The sequence below is a fragment of the Triturus cristatus genome, chromosome 1_1, assembly GCF_964204655.1.
Source record: "Triturus cristatus chromosome 1_1, aTriCri1.1, whole genome shotgun sequence".
In the NCBI taxonomy this organism is placed as follows: Eukaryota; Metazoa; Chordata; class Amphibia; order Caudata; family Salamandridae; genus Triturus; species Triturus cristatus.
In genome coordinates this window covers 276,925,741-276,945,028 of record NC_140579.1, presented here as the reverse complement: position 1 = coordinate 276,945,028, position 19,288 = coordinate 276,925,741, and positions in this window count along the sequence as shown.

Below are 19,288 nucleotides of genomic sequence, written 5' to 3'. Positions count from 1 at the left end.
ATCCCCATGAGAGCCCGGCCCACCACGGGAGCCGTCACGGTGCGGAGGGGGATGGCCTCGGGGTAGCGGGTGGCATGGTCCACCAGGACGAGGATGAATCTGTGGCCCTGGGCGGTCTTCGGATCCAGGGGTCCCACGATGTCGATGCCGACCCGCTCGAACGGGGTACTTACAACGGGGAACGGTTGTAAGGGAGCTTTGCGTTTTCCGCCACTCTTCCCACTGCCCTGGCACGTGAGGCAGGACTTGCAGTGTGTTTCTACATTCGCTCGCATCTTGGGCCAATAGAAGTGGGTCACCAATCGCTGGTATGTCTTGTCTTGGCCTAAGTGTCCTGCCAAGGGTACATCGTGGGCCAGGCCCAGGAGGAGGCTCCGGAACCGCAGGGGTACCACCAGTACTCGTGCTGCGCCTAGCTCAGCAGACTTTTGCTCGCTGTAGAGGAGGCCATTGTCCCAATAAACCCAATGGGTTCCGGTTTGATCACCGGCGACCTGGGCTTCGGCTTGTTGTCTAAGTCCCTCGAGGGAGGGCAAGTGGTCTGTTCCTGGCAGAACTCTTCGCGGGAGGGCCCCCCTTCGCAGTGCCACTGGGCCAACTCAGGCAGTTCTTCGGGTTCCATCGGGGTCTCTGGGGCGGAAGGTTCCGGTCCTTCCCCTGGGTTAGTGTCTCCTTCTTCCACGGAAGGAGGGTTGTCTGCTTCTGGTAGGGGGTCCCTGTTCTCGGGGAAAGTGTTCGGTAAGAGGGCTTCACCGCCCTTGGAGGGGGCCACTCGTGCGGTCATGGAGCGTGTGGTGGCGCAGACCCATTCCGGTAGGCCCATCATCTCTAGGTGGGCTCTTCGTTCTACCTGCCCCCACGGGGAATTTTCCAGGTCGTTGCCCAGGAGGCAGTCTACGGGCTGCGAGGTCCGGACCGCTACCTTCAGTTCTCCGGAGACCCCTCCCCACTCGAAGGGCACCAGGGCCATCTGGCAGAGGCTCTCAGAATTGTCGGAGGATACGACCGGACAGAGGGCCCCGGCTAGGATCTGGTCTTCGGAAATTAGGCTGTGGTGGACCGCGGTGACACTCGCCCCGGTGTCGCGAAGGCCCTCGACTCGGTGGCCGTTGATAGTCACCTGCTGTCGGTATTTCTCTGTGTTGGCGGGCAAGGGTGTCCCGGGGACCATTTCTCGATCACCAAGGGAGACCAGGGCCATGGCCGCCGGTTCCCATTCCTCGGAGTCTTCCATTTCTTCCCCCAGAGCCACGGAGGCCATCTGCCGGGTCGTGGGATTGGTCGTTGTGGTTCGCTGATACTGGGGACACTGGGGGTCATTGGCGTAGTGTCCGGGCTGCTGGCAGCGGAAGCAGGTGATCCTAGCTCGTGGACCTGGTCGTCCTGGGGCTCCGGTGCTGGCTGGAGACTGGGCCGAACCCGCCGCTGGTGGGCTGCTGGGGGGGCTGGTGGAGGACCCCCCGGCAAAGTCTCTTGGTCGGCCGTGGTTCCCTCCGCCCCTCTGGCGGGGGGGACCCTGACTGTTGCGGCCATAGTCCCCCACGGGGCCCCGGGTGTTCACCCAACGATCAGCCTCAGCGGCCAGCTTCCGAGGGTCAGTGAGTTTACTGTCTAGGAGATGCTGGCGCAGTTCTATAAAGCAATTGGCCGCTAAATGTTCCCAGGCGATCAGATCGAACAGTTCTTCGAAGGTGGAGACCTTGCTGCCCTTGATCCACCCGTCCAGAGCTCGGCTGTAAAAGTTCACGTATTCGACCCACGTGGTGCCCGGTATCTTTTTGCAATCTCGGAACCGTTGTCGGTACATTTCGGGGGTGAGTCCGTACCGGCCCACGAGGGCTTCCTTCATGTGGCTGTAGGAGTTCATGACCGCGGAGGGCATATCGAGCAGAGTGTCCCTTCCTTCGCTTAAGAACCGGCCCCATAGGCCAGCCCCCCAATCCTTCTGCGGGACTCGGTGAGAGGTCATGGCGACTTCGTAGGCTTTAAACCACTGCTGGATATCATCGTTCTTATAATACTCCTTGACCACATCCTTGGGGATGTGAACTTTGGTTTCCCCGGCGGGAGCGGGCTGGGGATTCCCGGGCGGCTGTGACTTTTCGTGTCTAGCCCGCCACTCAATTTCCTTCAGGCCGCGTTCATGTTCTAGCTGGAGTTTCTTTTCGTCGTGCTCCCTTTGGAGTCTCTTCTCTTCGAGTTCCCCTTGTAGCCGTAACTGCTCGACGGCTAACTTCTTCTCTGCCAGTTTTATCTCTCCCTCGATTTTTAGTTTTGCCAGTTCCAGTTCGTGGTTGCGGCTTCTCTCTCGGTCCGCTAGTTCCTCGGAGGACAGGTTCCCCTCTGGTCCGTTGTTTCTCGCCGGGGTGCTTGTTTGTTCATGTGTAGAGTCTCTTTCCGTTTGGGTCGGGGGCGCCCCCGTCTCGACCCAGGCTTTCAGTACTTTCTGGTAGTCTTCCTTTGTGCTCAGTCCGGTGGTAGCGATGCCAAGGTCTTTGCAAAACTGTTTTAGTTCTCTATGCGTGTAATAGTCCAATTGATCTTCTCGGAACGGTGAGCTTATTTCGGTACCTGTGGCACCCAGGGAGGTTTCTCCTTCCATTTCTGTTTGGTAGTGCGTCAGTCGTTTACTGCACGCTCTCCTTCGGTGTCGGCTCGGATCCCGTCGTCTGCCACCAAATGTTGGAAAGGCGCCCGCCGGAAGGGGGTTCGATACACGTCTTGCCTACCCCTTCGACCCACCTCTCCCAAGTAAGCCGAACCAGGCGCGCACACCCTGATCTGCACTGTGAACAGAGGGACACCTCACGTATTCTTTGTAGGACGATAAGTTCTTTTATCGATGATTTCAGGGATCTTTATGACCCAAAAGGCAAATAGTACAGCAGTGGCACGACGTACCACAAATCAGTCGTGGGGAATGGGGGAAGCGGGACAGTCTTTCAAGATAGTGTCTCTGCGAAATACCCTGCGGAAGCTCACAATCCTCGAGCTGGAGGGTGTCGTGTCTCTGGGCGATCTCTTATCGAGTCGTCCTCAAGGGGAGCGCCGCGAGTCTCTCAGCAGGCACAGGTGGTCGGAGTTCAGGAGCCGCGATTCCGTCCGCAGGGCTCAGATGGTTCAATAGCTGGGGGGCCGCGAGTCACTCAGCAGGCCTAGGTGGATCAGTGTTCGGGAGCCGCGACCTCGTCCGCAGGGCTCAGATGGTTCAATAGCAAGAGGCCGCGAGTCACTCAGCAGGCCCAGGTGACTTCAGCGTTCAGGAGCCGCGACAGCGTCAGCAGGCTCAGATGGTTCCAGGTCTTCTCCGTCCTTGTTCCTCCGGCACCCTTTGTTATACTCCGCTGGTTCTTTGAAGTCCGGAGTGCTCGCAGGGGGGGGGACTGGGGTGACGGAGGGGGGGTCGGCGGGATTTCCTGCCGCTCACTTCTTTGGTCTTTTCAGGTGGGTCTGGGAGGGACCCCAGACGCTCGGTAGGGGAGGCGCCTGCTCCCCAGGGGCCTGGTGGCCGATTGAGTCCTCCCGGGGAAGGCGACCCGAGGTGTGACTGGGCTGGCGCCTCTGGGTCTGGCTCGAGGGTTCCCGCTCCCTCGGTTGGGCATGCGTGGTAGGGTGTTGAGTCTGTCAGGTCTCTGGCCGGCCCGTGGATCGGGGGTGGCTGGGGCGGCCGGAGTCGGGGATGTCGTGTCTTGAGGGTGGTTGCAGGTTGGCGGGATGATGGAGAGGGCAACGCCGTGAGGCCGGTCTCACAGGTACCCTCCCCGTCCCCCCCCCCGACCATCATGTGTAGAAACATCGCATACATATCTCTTTTTCTTTTTTTTTTTTTAACATAAATGTCAAGTAATCGGGACGCCATAAGGAGCTGCAGGCCCTTCCTACATTGGCGCCATTTTGGGGCGAGGTCGGGTGGGTCCAGTGCACAGTCTAAGTCTTTCCACTAACTAGCTGCTGGACCAGAATCCCTTTCGGTAGTTCGAGAACTTTTCGTTAGCGTCAGATTGCGTCAGCATGACGTCACCACGATCTCGCAGCGATGCCGTGATCCATCCTCAGGGCGGGACAGCAGGCAGGTCTCGCTGTCGCCGCCTTGAATCAGTCTCTTTCATAGCATCCGGCGGAGGCAAGGTGGTTGTCGCCCGGGGCAAAGAACAATGGCGGCGGCTTGCCCTCACCGGAAGTCCGCGGGAGTCGAGTGCCAATGACTCCCGCAGACTCTGCAAAGCTGAGGGGGCGTTTTGTCAAGGGTGGGGCCCACGCCCAAGCAGACAAGCTTTCGAGTCCAGAACCGTCTCACGGTGGGCTAGGCCTGGATCCAAAGAACCGACCGCCGGAGTCCTAAGGCAGCAGCAGCTCTTCGTTACGGCCACCGGGGTGGGTCCCCCGATCATTCTGCTGCGGGGACCCACCTCTCGAGTCAAACGTTAATGGCAATATTGGTGCAGAAAGGAACCCGCGCCTGGGTGGCTGTCCGGCAGGTCAAGACGTAAATGGCTGTCTTGCTGCAGCTGGTCGGTGAGTGCAGGGGCGCCCACTCGTCTAGGCGGCGAGTGAAGTGGCTGGGTGCAACTCAGCTGGCCGGCGAGTAAAATGGCAGGGTGCAACTCAGCTGGCCGGCGAGTAAAAATGGCTGGGGTGCCCTCCTCTGCTGGTGAGCCTCCACCTGGGGAGGCGGGGGAGGCCCGTCCGCGTCGCTTCCCCCCGCCAGGGCACCCTTCGTTATTGAAGGAAGAAGAAGAGAATGGGAAGATCCGCACGACGTGGCAGGCCCACCTCGGCGTTGCCAGGGTCTTGGCGCCGCGTCTGGCTTCCGGACTGTTCGCACAGTTGTCCGCCACTGATGTCAATGGATTTTTGCATGGCTTTTATAGCCCAAGGCCGACTAAAAGGACCGCCCAAAACAGGCCAATGTTGCAACTTCGAGGAAGGAGAGGCGAGGACGGTGTCACGTGGACGTAAATGCTTTGGGATGCAGGTCGCAGCAGACTGTCATGTAAATAGTTGTTTAAAACGTGTTTTAACCTGTTCACCTTGTCGGAACGTTGTTATACCTATAAGTTATTAAAATGTTTAATCATACTACTTTGTTGGAGTGTTGTACATATTTGCAATCTAGTTACAGTGTAATCGGAAAATGGCATAGTCCAATTGTGCGTGATCCTAGTCAAGTTCGGTGACGTCGATGGTGGGTATCAACAGACTTCCGGTTGTGTGGGATTTCGGTCGTGTTTACTGGGCGGGGTGGGTGGTAGGGCAGACATGTTTAGGCAGCGAGAGCGATGGAGCCGGGCTACCTCGTGGCCGTCCTGACCGTGAGCTTGGCTCCTTCCCGTAGTTCCATATATCCCACAAAGGGCTACTTCCTAGCGTTACTTTAGTTTTGTAGGGTCAAAAAGGATCCCACCAGTGGCCACTGACTCTCGGGGTCCCCCTTTGTATATTTTATGCCATAGCTTGCTACAAACTACGGCGATTAGTTCGTATTTAGTGAACATGTCCTTATTAGGGGTGCCTTCCAGAGGAGCCGGATGGTTCACCTCTAATAAGCGGTCCGGGCAGAACCAACTACCAATCAGTGGGGAGAAGATAGGCATGACGGGTTTCAACGGGGACAAAAGTCAGCACTACCTATCCTTTCACTGCTTGCAAAGACTAGACAGAATATCTCTATTCCTCGTTATTTGTAAGCAGAGAATACCTCCAAAGAACCAATATCGAACAACTAGTGTTCGGACAATCAATCAATCAATGGGGAGATAAAGATAGGCACGACGGGTTACAACGGGGACAAAAGTCTGCGTTACCTACCCTTCACTATTTGCAAAGACTAGACAGAATATTTCTATTCTACGTTATTTGCAAACAGAGAATATCTCAAAGAGCACTATTCTTCAAAACAATCAATGTTCGGACAATCAATCAGTGGGGAGATAAAGATAGGCATGACGGGTTACAACGGGGACAAAAGTCTGCGTTACCTACCCTTCACTATCTGCAAAGGGAGAGAGAGAGAGAGTATTTCTATTCCTCCCCGTTTGTAGACAGCGAATATCTCAAAGAGAACAATCAATGAGCAATACTAGTATTTCAGTCAATCAATCAATTATTTCGCAATTTGTCGTGTTTCACGACCTTACCCGGACCGCGTGGACAGTTTCTCGTCTTCCGCCTCCAGCGCCCGATCGTCCTCTACTCTCCGTATTTGCCGCGGCACTCCTGATGGTTCCCAGTCAGGACCGTAGATCACTCGAGAGAGGTCTGCTCGGAACCAGTGAAGTTCGGATGATCGGCTGCCAGACGAGGGTCTATCGGGCAGGAGCTCTCCCGATCGTTGCAGTCGTTCACTCTGTCGTCGGGACCTCTCCCACTGGATCCACGTGTCGCTGATGGGCCCCATGCTTGGGACGCCAATTGTTAAATGGTAACGGCAGTTTCAGTCGATAACCTTTCAAGTATGGCCCGGCGGTAATCGCCTCTTATACCATTCGATAATTTACCAATGAAAGAGGCAGGCGCCGGAGACTGGAAGGCAGGAAACAAAGTTTTTATTCCGTCGGAGCAGAACACATCAGATCAGACAGCAAGGTATCGTCACGAGGTGCTCTAACTGCATCTCTGAGGCCTGGCCTCTTATACACAGGTTTATGACTTTATTGCAGGTTTATCACACATGGCACATTCTTGAGATCACTTTGATGTATGAAAGAACATTCTCAGAATCCCCACTTCGAGCTCGTTCCCACACATATCTACAGTGGAAGTCCTCACCCCACCCACAGTAGGAGATGGCTATCACACAGCTGGACATTCCGCCAATTCCCGGGGGTGTGTGCAACCGGTCGGGTCTCAGGGGGTGAGGGCCTTGATCTGCAGTAATCCCTCTGATGTGGGGTGTTTTCCTTACAGCAGGGGCAATAAACTGCATCCGTAGGGCTAGGTGATGGCCTGGGATCGGTTCGGATAGTCGGGCGCGGAGGATGGGGGTTATCATGAAGGATGTATGACCATGTATGGGATGAAAGGAGGTGTTGGTCAGGCACGGGGTGTGATTCCATGGCAGGGTCGCGCAGAAGGAGAGGGTTTATGGCCCGTGTATGAGAGAGCGGGGGTGGCCGGCGCGCGGGGGATGCTTGCAGCGCCAGGGGAACGCGCTGGCGATCGACAATGAGCGGGGGAGAGAGTGGGGTGCCTAAAATGGCGGCCGTGCGTTCGCTGTGCGTGGCGCTGGGGAGAGGCAAGATGGCGCAGATAATGTTCAGTTACTAGCTAAATTTCCACAACCCTTGCCTCTGAATCATGTGTGTCATCCAACACTGTGCCCATTCTCTGTGTGTTCAGCATAGTTTGGCCTCTGTGGCATAGTTCCCTGCCCTCATTTGTATTTCTCTGAAGTGTGCCCATTGTACATGCTGACCCCATTTAGCTTGTGCATCCTCACACTGGGCAGTGCCTGTGTGTCTATGTACAACTATCTGTTGATGGTTGTTGGTCACAAATATGTGTTGGCAGCCTCACGAGGTGATGTGGAGTACATTTAGGAATTCGTGATACACATTGGAGTAAACCCAGATTAAGAGGTGTCACTTCTTGATCTGTCTCAATCACATTGTCTCAGGTATGGGGGGTTTGTGCGGGCAAGGCCTACATGTCCAAACCTTATGTCTCCTTGCCGTGTCTGACCTGTGTGTGATAATTGTCAGGACAGACACTCAACATGCAGTGACCCAGTCAGGTTTTGCTGGGTTTTATGTTTGTGATTTGCAGCTAGTGTCAAAAATGAAAACACATGGCTCATGCTCATCCATTTTTGCCACCAGTGTGTGGTCCAGATGCTACGTAGTTTGGTCTGTGTGTGCTGACATCTGAGTGGACATTCTTGCTTGCCATAAGGTTGTCTCCTCAGTGCAGGTGCTCCTTATCCAGACACATTGCAGGCCCATTAGCTAATGCATTGTCCTGTGTTTGGACATGTGTGCCACTCCACATGACAGGCAGTGGGTCAGATGTGTTGCCAACTGTGTCATCATGGTACGGATGGCCATGTGACAGGTGGCATGATTCAAGTTTTCAGTCACGAAGTATTGTACCTTGGCACTCACTACACTTGTCAACATGTCTGCATTTTTCCTATGCTTCTTTTTGCTAGTTGGTTGTGAAGGACAATAATGTGCCTGCATGACAGATGTCTCCCAGGGAAGTGCAAAAGAAAGTACTTTTACACTTTCCGTGGACACGCAGGCTCATTTCACTGGAAGGCACAGTTTGATTACCACTTGTCTTCTGAATATACATATCCATGTTCACACAGTGTGTTTGCATGTGTGTAAGTCCTTGGTTGTTGCTGATACGAACTTACGAGTGTCAAGTCATCCAGACCACCGTGGTGCCATGTATATGTACTTACTTATACACCATTTCTTATTTACAGTGGCTTTTTAGAATTCGGCTGCCAGCTCATACAATGACTGTGTAAAAGTATTTTTGTGTGCACATCATTGTGTGACTTCTGTCATGCAGGCAGATGTGTCTTCTGTTCACAAAGTGTCACATTCACACATTCTAAACATGTACATTGTGTAAAGTGTTGTGAGTCCCAAGGGTTTGCAAAGTTTTTGGCTATGGTTTCCTAAGTACTCGCAGGTCTCAGAGTGAGGGGACATCTTCAGTATTGAGGTGTGTTATTTGGCCTTGGGTGCACCAATACTGTTTTGTTGACAGTGAGCAAGAGGTGGCATGGATTAATATTCTTGCTGTGCTCAACTGTCCCCAGACACTAGCTTCTCAGTATAATTCAATATAAAGTTATTTGCTGTTGTGTCATGATCTCCATTGTTTCCAAGTGTCATGGTGGGTCAACCAACTGGGGAGTGCAGGGTTACATATGTGCGGACTATTCTAGATGTTACTCATGATGCATTTCCTGATGTGCACTGTGACATTTTAATTGTGACTCATGTGTCTGTTGTATTCAGGTGACTGATTATTTTCTGTCCCTTCACCTTGCCCACAGCATCATCGGAGGACAACGAGGGAGACACCTGCACGGACGTGGAGGAGGGATCCAGCACCGCTGCCACCACTGCTGCGGAGTCTGCGGGAGCAAGTGGCACGGAGGGCGAGAGGAGTCAGGCGCAGGACCTGTCTAGTGACAACACTGACTACGACGCAGACGGGTCCGATGCTGAACTCCTCCAGGGGGCAGAGGCTGCTACAACACCTGGCACCAGCACTACATCTGTCACCGCCCCCTCCATTCCCATCACCGCCCTCCCAGTTGCTCCGGTCCCTTCTGTCCATGCTAGGCAACACCGTGTCTCCTTCGTGCCAGGCACCGCACCCCCTGCCCCTGTACCCCTGCTGCCCTCACTGCAGAGTCTGTGGACATTCTGCGTCAGTTGCAGGTTGGACAGACATCGCTGCTGAATGTCCTCCATGGCCAGACCCGAATGATGACGCAGATGGTGTCGTACATGGAGGACATGTCATCAGCGATGTCTGACCAACGGATGTTGCTGAGGTCCATGGCCTCTTCACTGACGGCAGCAGTGAGTCTCCTGCAGCGCTTTGTCCCCCCCTACCCCTGCACCATCCACACTTCCCACTCCCACCCCTGTCCCAAGCACACACAGACATTCACAAGCACGCACCCCACCAGACAGAGCCAGCACACCACCACGTAAGGGCAAGCGCACTCCTGGCACGCACACTCAGGGTCTGTTGTTTTTGCATCAGGGGGATGAGGGCACACCCACTGGGTCTGGGGCACACAGGCATACACGCGGCCACAGTCCGAGGCTGCATGGCGCACTAACCAGTCCCTTCAAAGGCACTCCCCTCGGCTCCCCTACCACACCTCCAGAGAAAGAGGCCTACTTGGCTGTGCTGGGCCTCAGCCCCTCTGTCTCTCCAGCTCGCAAACGGAAACGGCACTCCACAGGTAGGGGAGTTGAGCCCTCCCCTGTCCCCCCCCCTCCCCCAGTAGTGCTGCACCCCATCACTCCGCCCCCCCCACTCCTTTGAGGCTCTGTTGTCTTCGGGTGAAGGGGAGATGCTTGACGACCTGGCAGCAGTGTGCAGCGCCGAGCTGACCTCCTCCTTTGGCGCTGCCCCACCCCCTGTGGTGGAGGCGTTCGTCCCTGCACCCACCACACCTACCCTTCCACCTCCTGTCCCTGCGGTGCCTGGTCCTTCCCCACATGATGCCCAACCCCCCCAGTCGAGGAACCTGAGGGCTCTAATGTGCAGGCAAGCTAGGGGAGACGCGTGGCCATGTCCCCCCCCCAAGGACTTCAGATCTGGACTGGCCATGTGCATTTGTTAAGTGTTGTTAACTACTTTTTCATTTAATGCTGAATAAAGCATTTTGTTTTCCGTTTGAGCACATTTGCATTTCAGGTATTGATGTGGGTGCTGATGGTCCCGGAGTTGGGGTGGTGGTAATGTGTTATGTGTCAGGAGAAAGTTGTCGTCTGATGCTAATGGGGTGGACCATGGTATCTGCCTGCCATCACAATGTCTCTGCAAGGTATATTTGGTCGTGTGTGCTATTTGTGTTTGGAGACATTGTCCCAAGGACTGTTCCTTCCTCTGTGACACCTGACATCTACCCTGCAGGGAGTTGCACTTTTGTAGTGCTGACCTGTGTCTACATTTCCTTTGTTGGTGACGGATCCCTTCAACTATGGCCATGCCTGCTCAGCAATGTCTCCGGCTGCATCCTCTGTGCCATCCTTGCTAGTCACTGTACTTGTGTATTGAGTATGTTGTCATGCCTTAATGGCGACAATCAGCATTTTCCACACTATGCATGTGTGTTATCCCAGCCTAGCACACATTTGGTACTTGTTCTGCAGGGTATTTGAGCACCTGACTGACAATTGTGGGCATTGTATCTTTGGGAAGTTGTTAGAATCGGGGATCTCTGATTGGCGCAAGGATGTCCTTGTGTCAAGCAGGGACCCTCTCCTCCACGTCAGGGCAAAGGATAACCCCTTTTGGAATGACCCTTGCTCACCCTCTAGGTGCGTGGCGTGAGCAGCCAAGGCGATTCTTCAGGCGTTGTTGGTTAAGCACTTATAATCACACACACAGTAAATACATTAGTCCCCCCAGAAACGGACACCAGGCTTAGGTATGTGAAAATACGCTTCTTTATATAAAAATAGTTATCTCAATACGCAGACTTATCACAAGACTAGTAACGTTGTTTCTATGCTACCAGATTATAAATAGGGCTCCCGGTTTTATGGTATTTATTTTTTTGACATTTCCGTCTGTATTTATCCATATTTATTTTTTACTAATTTTATCTGTATTTATCCATATTGTTGGAGCCGGCCTCGTGGCGTGGTCCTGTTCCCCCTCGCCAAGCCGCACGAGGTCCCCTGCACCTCGGGGCTCCTCCATTTTGGATTGTACGTAACTCTGCGCACCAGCCTACGTGACCCCGCTCAACCCGGCCTCGGCCCCAGCAAGCCCCGACATCAAGGCGCCAACAACTGGCCAGGGGGTACCACGTGAACACTTCTCCACTCCCGGCGGAGGGCAGTATCGATGGGACCCCCAACCGTCCTCCCACACCTAGGTGCGATGGCCCCCCAGCTCTCCTGGGCCTGGCGCCTCTCCTGCTGAGTATATGGCCACTCCCGACCCGGCCTCTCCGCCCCCCCGGGCGCAAGGGTCCGGACATCAAAGGGCTCCAGACCTATATCTGGGGTGACCCTGCAACAGGACAGCAGTTGTATCCCGGAGTCAAGAGCCCTGCTGATCGGATCGCGGCTGACCCTACGGAGAAAGACTCATCCTGGAACCACGCTCTGAGCCCTGCTGACTACGTCGCGGCTCCACCGTGCTTAAAGACCTTCACGAACCCTTGGGGCCCTGCTGACGCTGTCGCGGCCCGACCTTGTTGAACTTGCCATCAGAGCCCAGCTGACCTCGTCGCGGCTCGACCGAAGTGGACCTACCACCAGAGCCCTGCTGACTGTGTCGCGGCTCGACCCAAGCGGAACTACCACCCGAGCCCTGCAGACCCCGTCGCGGCTCTCCACGTCCGAGCTGCTTTGAGACCAGCACCTGCCGCTCCGGTCCCCGGAGCCACCTTCGGCCTAACGCAAGGTCTGGCGCAGAGCTTCCCCGTACCAGGCTGGTACCAAGACTGTCCCGCTACCCTGTCCCTACAAAGACATTGAGACTCTTTCTGCATCTCTCGATCCCCCTGTAAATATTTCGAATGTGCTACTATTGATAAAGTACCTAGATAAGCAACTGATACGGAGTCCTGTGTGGTGGTGTTACTGGGCCTTGTACGATCATAGGAGAAAGACCTCTCCTAGGAGGCTTCTCAGCGGCGCTCGGCTATAACCTTGCGGTAGGAAGGTACCCCGGAGTGGGCCCCCTGACTCCCCGGTGGTCCTCCCTCCAACATTTGGTGGCCAGCGACGGGATCCGAGCCAGACGCAATCGTACAGGCAAGTAACGCACCCGCTGCCTAACCAGACGGAAAAAGAAAGAGAACCATGAGCAGCCAAGAAACAACCGTGGCCGCAACCTTCCAGCAAGAAAGGTTGGAAGAATACACCCACAAAGAATTGAAACAATTCTGCAAGGACAAAGGGATCCCAACCACAGGATTGGGCACCAAGGAAGAAATGCAGAAAGCCCTGAAAGCCTGGGCAGAATCCGAGGCCACTCCACCCCAAGGCGAAGGGACCTCGGCCCGGGACGAAAACCTGCCGCCGACCATGAACCCGGCAGATGGGGGACGAAGCATCCTGGAAGCCGGCCTATCCCACGAAGAAATGCGAGAACGGGAGAGGGTCCGGACACACGAATTGGAACTCACACGACTCCGGCTGGACGGTGAACTCCTGCTGGCGGAGAAAAAGTTGGCCTTGGAGCAACTACGGCTGCAGGAGGAAATCGAAGAAAATAAACGGCATCGAGAACTAGAAGAGAAACGGCTAACCCTCGAGCACGAGAGGGGCCTCAAGGAACTCGAACTGAAATCCAAAACGGGGGAGACCAGCACCCCCGGATCCCGGGACGCTCTGCCACTAACCGAGCCAAAGGTTCATATCCCCAAGGATGTCGTCAAGGAGTACTATAAAAACGACGACATCCAGCAATGGTTCCGAGCATCCGAGGTAGCCATGACCTCCCATCGGGTACCCCGGAAGGATTGGGGTGCCGGCCTATGGGGGAGGTTCCTCAGTGAGGGCCGGGATACCCTGCTGCAACTCCCCGACGCGGTGATGACCTCGTACGAGCACATGAAAGAGGCCCTACTCACCCGCTACGGACTATCAGCCGAGATGTACCGGCAGCGCTTCCGGGACTGCAAGAAGCTCCCCGGTACCACATGGGTCGAATACGTGGACTTCTTCAGCAGAGCCTTTGAAGGGTGGATAAGAGGGAGCAAGGTGACCTCGTACAACGAACTGTTCGACCTCATTGTCTGGGAGCACCTCGCCAACAACTGCTTTGTCGAACTAAGGCAACACCTCCTTGACAGCAAACTGACCGAGCCCCGGAAGCTCGCCGCCGAAGCCGACCGATGGGTCAACACCCGGGTCCCCCGGAACCCCGTGGGGGACTACCAGCGGAGTACCACGGGACCTCCTCGCCAGCGGGGCGGAGGAGGAGGGTCCCACCGCAGTCGAGAATTCCCGGCCGGGCCGCCCCGAAGCCCGCCACGAGGCCAAGCCGCCAACCACACGTCCCCGACCCTGGTCCGTAGGGGGACCCCATCACCAGGCCTGGACCCCGACCAACAGTGACCTGCTTTGGCTGCCAACAGACAGGCCACTATGCGAGCGACCCGGCCTGCCCCGTGAACCGACGAAACGGGACCGCTGGGCCCCCTCCCCGACAAATAGCCGCCGCAGCCCTGGGGGAAGGAGAAGAAGAGGAGGAAAACCGCGACGTCGGGTCCCCCGAGTGGGAACCGGCTGCCATGTCACTCGTATGCCTGGGCACCCGAGAAATGGTGCCCCGAGCCCCCATCCCGAGCAACACCCAGAAGTACCAGCAGTGGGTCACCATCAATGGGCAACGGGCCGAAGCCCTCCGTGACACTGGGGCCAGTGTGACCGCTGTCCGCTGCCACCTGGTGACCCCCGAACAGATCCTGCCGCATGTCCTATGCCCTGTCCGGACCGCGGACAACACCGAAAGCATGTGCCGGATAGCCCGGATCCCCTTCGAGTGGGGAGGAGTGTCAGGCACCCTGAAAGTAACTGTCCGCGACGACGCTCCAGTGGACTGCCTCCTGGGGAATGACCTGGAGAGCTCCCCCTGGGCCCAGGTGGAGCGCCGAGAGCATCTGGGGATGCTAGGGCTGCCCGAATGGGCCTGCGCCACCACCCGGTCCCTGACCGCCCAACCAGCCGCTGCAGCGGCCCCCGTCGAGCCTGCGGGTCCAGAACTGCCACCCTCCTCCGGCACGGAGGAGCCTGACGATGAGGCCGGGCCATCCGAACTTTCCCCCGACGAGGCCGCCGCCCTCAGCGAGATCCCCGAGCTGGCCCAGTGGCACCACGACGGGGGCCCCACCCGCGAACAGTTCCAACAAGAACAAAAGGCCTGCCCGTCCCTCGAGGGGGCCCGACAGCAAGCGGCCGCCCAGGCCCCGGGGGACCCCACGGGAACCCACTGGATCTATTGGGACAATGACTTGTTATATAGCGAACAGAAAGTCGCCGAACTAGGAGCCGGCCGTGTGTTGGTGGTTCCCCTCCGATTCCGAGAGTTCCTCCTGAACCTGGCGCATGACGTGCCCCTCGCCGGACACCTCGGGCGAGACAAGACCTACAGCCGCTTGGTGACCCATTTTTATTGGCCCCGAATGCGGAGAGACGTGGACCACCACTGCCGGTCCTGCCAGACCTGCCAAGCCAGCGGGAAGACTGGGGGTCGAGTCAAGGCCCCCCTCCAACCATTTCCAGCAGTCCACACCCCGTTCGAACGGGTAGGGATCGACATTGTGGGGCCCCTCGACCCCCGAACCGCCCTGGGCCACCGCTTCATCCTGGTACTGGTCGACCACGCCACCCGATACCCAGAGGCCAACCCCCTCCGAACTGTGACAGCTCCAGTGGTGGGCCGGGCCCTGATGGGCATCTTCTCCAGGGTGGGGTTCCCCCGAGAAGTGGTGAGCGACAGGGGTACGAACTTCATCTCGAAATACATGAGATCCCTCTGGCAACAATGTGGGGTCACCTACAAGTTCACCACCCCTTACCACCCTCAGGGGAACGGACTGGTTGAGCGGTTCAACAGAACCTTGAAAGGAATGATCAAGGGCCTGGAAGAGCCCCTGAGGAGGAGATGGGACGTCCTGCTGCCATGCCTCCTGTTCGCCTATCGAGAGGTTCCACAGAAATCCCTGGGCTTCAGCCCCTTCGAACTGTTGTATGGGCACCCCGTCCGAGGGCCCCTCAGCCTGGTCAAAGAGGGCTGGGAGGCGAGCTTCCAAGATGCCCCCCCCGACGTCTACAGGTACCTCTTGACCCTGCGGAACCAGACTCGGAAGTTCCGGGCCCTGGCAGAAGCCAACCTCGAAGCCAGCCAAGAAGACATGAAACACTGGTATGACGAAAATGCCTCGACCATCGAGTTCGAGCCGGGCCAGCAAGTCTGGGTCATGTCGCCCGTGGACCCCTGCGCCCTTCAGGACAGATGGACCGGGCCCTTCAAGGTGGTTGAGAAGAAGAGCCCCGTCACCTACTTGGTCGACATGGAGTCCCCAAGGAACCCCCTACGGGTCCTACACGCCAACCGGCTCAAGCCCCACTTTGCCCGAACCGAACTAAGCCTGCTGCTGGCTACCGTCGATGGGGGCGAAAGCGACTCCGAGCCCCTACCCGACCCCTTGGGGTCCTCGGACCAAGACGGCTCCCTGGAGGGCGTCAAACTCTCCACCACCCTGACCCCAGAACAGCGCCATGACTGCCGGCAGCTGCTGCAACCCTTCGCTGCCCTCTTCTCTCTCACGCCCGGGGTGACCCCCTGGTGCATCCACGACGTGGATACCGGGGACAGCCCCCCTGTGCGACACCGTGCCTACAGAGTGCCCGACCGGGTCCGAGCCTGCATACAAACGGAGGTCTCCAAGATGCTCGCCCTCGGAGTCATCGAGCCATTCGAAAGCCCGTGAGACGAGCTGATCGACCGCTTAGGGGCCGCCCGCTACCTAAGCACTTTTGATCTCACCGCTGGGTACTGGCAGATCAGGCTCACCCCCGGCTCCCAGGAACGATCCGCCTTCTCCACCCCCGATGGGCACTACCACTTTCGGGTGATGCCCTTCGGTATGAAGAATGCCCCAGCGACCTTCCAGAGACTGGTGAACAAGGTCCTGGCCGGACTAGAAGCCTTCAGCGCGGCCTACTTAGACGACATTGCAGTCTTCAGCAACCACGGGGCCGCGCACCTAGGACACCTCAGAGAAGTCCTGGCTGCTCTCCAAAGGGCCGGGCTCACGATTAAGGCCAGCAAGTGCCAGATCGGTCAAGGATCAGTGACCTATCTGGGCCATCAGGTGGGGAGTGGCCAGGTGGCGCCCCTCCAGTTGAAGGTCGATGCCATCCAGGCGTGGGAGCCCCCTGCCACCCAAACGGCTGTCCGGGCCTTCTTAGGCCTCACAGGCTACTACCGGCGATTTATCAAAGACTATGGCAGTATTGTGGGCCCCCTCACGGAGCTCACTTCCAAAAAGCAGACCAAGACGGTGCACTGGACACCCCGCTGTCAGACCGCTTTTGAAACCCTCAAGGCGGCAATGTGCGCTGCCCCTGTACTACAGGCCCCTGACTACGGCAAGGAATTCGTGGTTCAGACAGATGTCTCGGAGTACAGGGTTGGGGCGGTCCTCTCCCAGATGGACACCGAGGGACTTGACAGACCTGTGGCCTTCATCAGCCGCCGACTGCTGCCCCGAGAACAGAGGTGGAGCACCATCGAGCGGGAGGCCTTCGCCGTGGTATGGGCTCTCAAAAAGCTCCGGCCCTACCTTTTCGGCACCCACTTCCGAGTCCAGACTGACCACCGGCCCCTGCGGTGGCTAATGCAGATGCGGGGCGAGAACCCCAAATTGTTGCGATGGTCCATCTCGCTGCAAGGGATGGACTTCACCGTAGAGCACCGACCCGGCAACGACCACGCCAATGCCGACGGCCTATCCAGATTCTTCCGCCTCGGCGAGGAGAACCCCCAAGGAGATGGGTGACTCTCCCTGCCTTCAGCTGGGGGAGACGCTTGTTGGAGCCGGCCTTGTGGCGTGGTCCTGTTCCCCCTCGCCAAGCCGCACGAGGTCCCCTGCACCTCGGGGCTCCTCCATTTTGGATTGTACGTAACTCTGCGCACCAGCCTACGTGACCCCGCTCAACCCGGCCTCGGCCCCAGCAAGCCCCGACATCAAGGCACCAACAACTGGCCAGGGGGTACCACGTGAACACTTCCCCACTCCCGGCGGAGGGCAGTATCGATGGGACCCCCAACTGTCCTCCCACACCTAGGTGCGATCGCCCCCCAGCTCTCCTGGGCCTGGCGCCTCTCCTGCTGAGTATATGGCCGCTCCCGACCCGGCCTCTCTGCCCCCCCGGGCGCAAGGGTCCGGACATCAAAGGGCTCCAGACCTATATCTGGGGCGACCCTGCAACAGGACAGCAGTTGTATTCCGGAGTCAAGAGCCCTGCTGATCGGATCGCGGCTGACCCTACGGAGAAAGACTCATCCTGGAACCACGCTCTGAGCCCTGCTGACTACGTCGCGGCTCCACCGTGCTTAAAGACCTTCACGAACCCTTGGGGCCCTGCTGACGCTGTCGCGGCCCGACCTTGTTGAACTTGCCATCAGAGCCCAGCTGACCTCGTCGCGGCTCGACCGAAGCGGACCTACCACCAGAGCCCTGCTGACTGTGTCGCGGCTCGACCCAAGCGGAACTACCACCCGAGCCCTGCAGACCCCGTCGCGGCTCTCCACGTCCGAGCTGCTTTGAGACCAGCACCTGCCGCTCCGGTCCCCGGAGCCACCTTCGGCCTAACGCAAGGTCTGGCGCAGAGCTTCCCCGTACCAGGCTGGTACCAAGACTGTCCCGCTACCCTGTCCCTACAAAGACATTGAGACTCTTTCTGGATCTCTCGATCCCCCTGTAAATATTTCGAATGTGCTACTATTGATAAAGTACCTAGATAAGCAACTGATATGGAGTCCTGTGTGGTGGTGTTACTGGGCCTAGTACGATCATAGGAGAAAGACCTCTCCTAGGAGGCTTCTCAGCGGCGCTCGGCTATAACCTTGCGGTAGGAAGGTACCCCGGAGTGGGCCCCCTGACTCCCCGGTGGTCCTCCCTCCAACACATATTTATTTAGGGTTTTGTGGAAAAATGGTGCTGAAATTATATATTTCCACATTTATTTAACCGGAAAAAATGCACTCATGCATGAATGCCTACTAGGTTTCAATGTTGTAACCCCCCACACAAGATACATCTTTGCACATATAAGAAAATAGGCATATTTCAGTATCAACCTTGTGCATATGTACTGCTGTTACACACAGCTATTGGCCTAGCAGTCATCGCAGACAGTATTTAGAATTACTCAAAGAGCAACCCAATTTCCGTTTTTATCCACATTTAAAAATAAATGCAGACAAGAAAATAATTGTTTTCTGTCTGCATTTATCTGTATAAATCAGTAAAAATGGAAAACAGGGAGCCATAATTATAAAGCAGGCAAACGGTTCCTTAAGCGGATGATTCTTTAGTCTTTTACCAATGTTACTTAGGGGATTCCAGTCTTGACTTACTTCAGGCCTACCGTGGCTCACGCATCTGTCGTGGGCGCGCCTGCGCCGTGCACAGCTCCCCCCGGCGGCTCCGGGGCAGCGGGAGGTGAGACAGGCGTGCGGTGCGGTGAGGATTTACGGGGAAATAAGGCGGTGCGGGCCCCGAGCCCGATACTGGAACTCCTTTAGCAACGTTGTGTGGAGAGTCGGCACGGGTCGGTGCGACGCTCAGCTTTGGGAAGTGTTCTTGGGTCCTCAATCAGCGGGTGTGGGCAGGTAGGCAGGCGCGGCCAGCGACCCTTAGCACGGCGGTGCAGGGGGGGTCTCCACAGCGGGGGAGGCGCGGCCTGAGGGGTTCCGAGGATAGCGAAGCGGGGGCACAGGGCACGGTCAGTGCTGCTGGTGACCCGGCGAGGATCACGATCGTCGGACGGATTCCGGCAGGAGGGGTGACAGCGCTTTCAGCGCACTCCAGTGGCAGGTGGTGACAGGGGCGCAG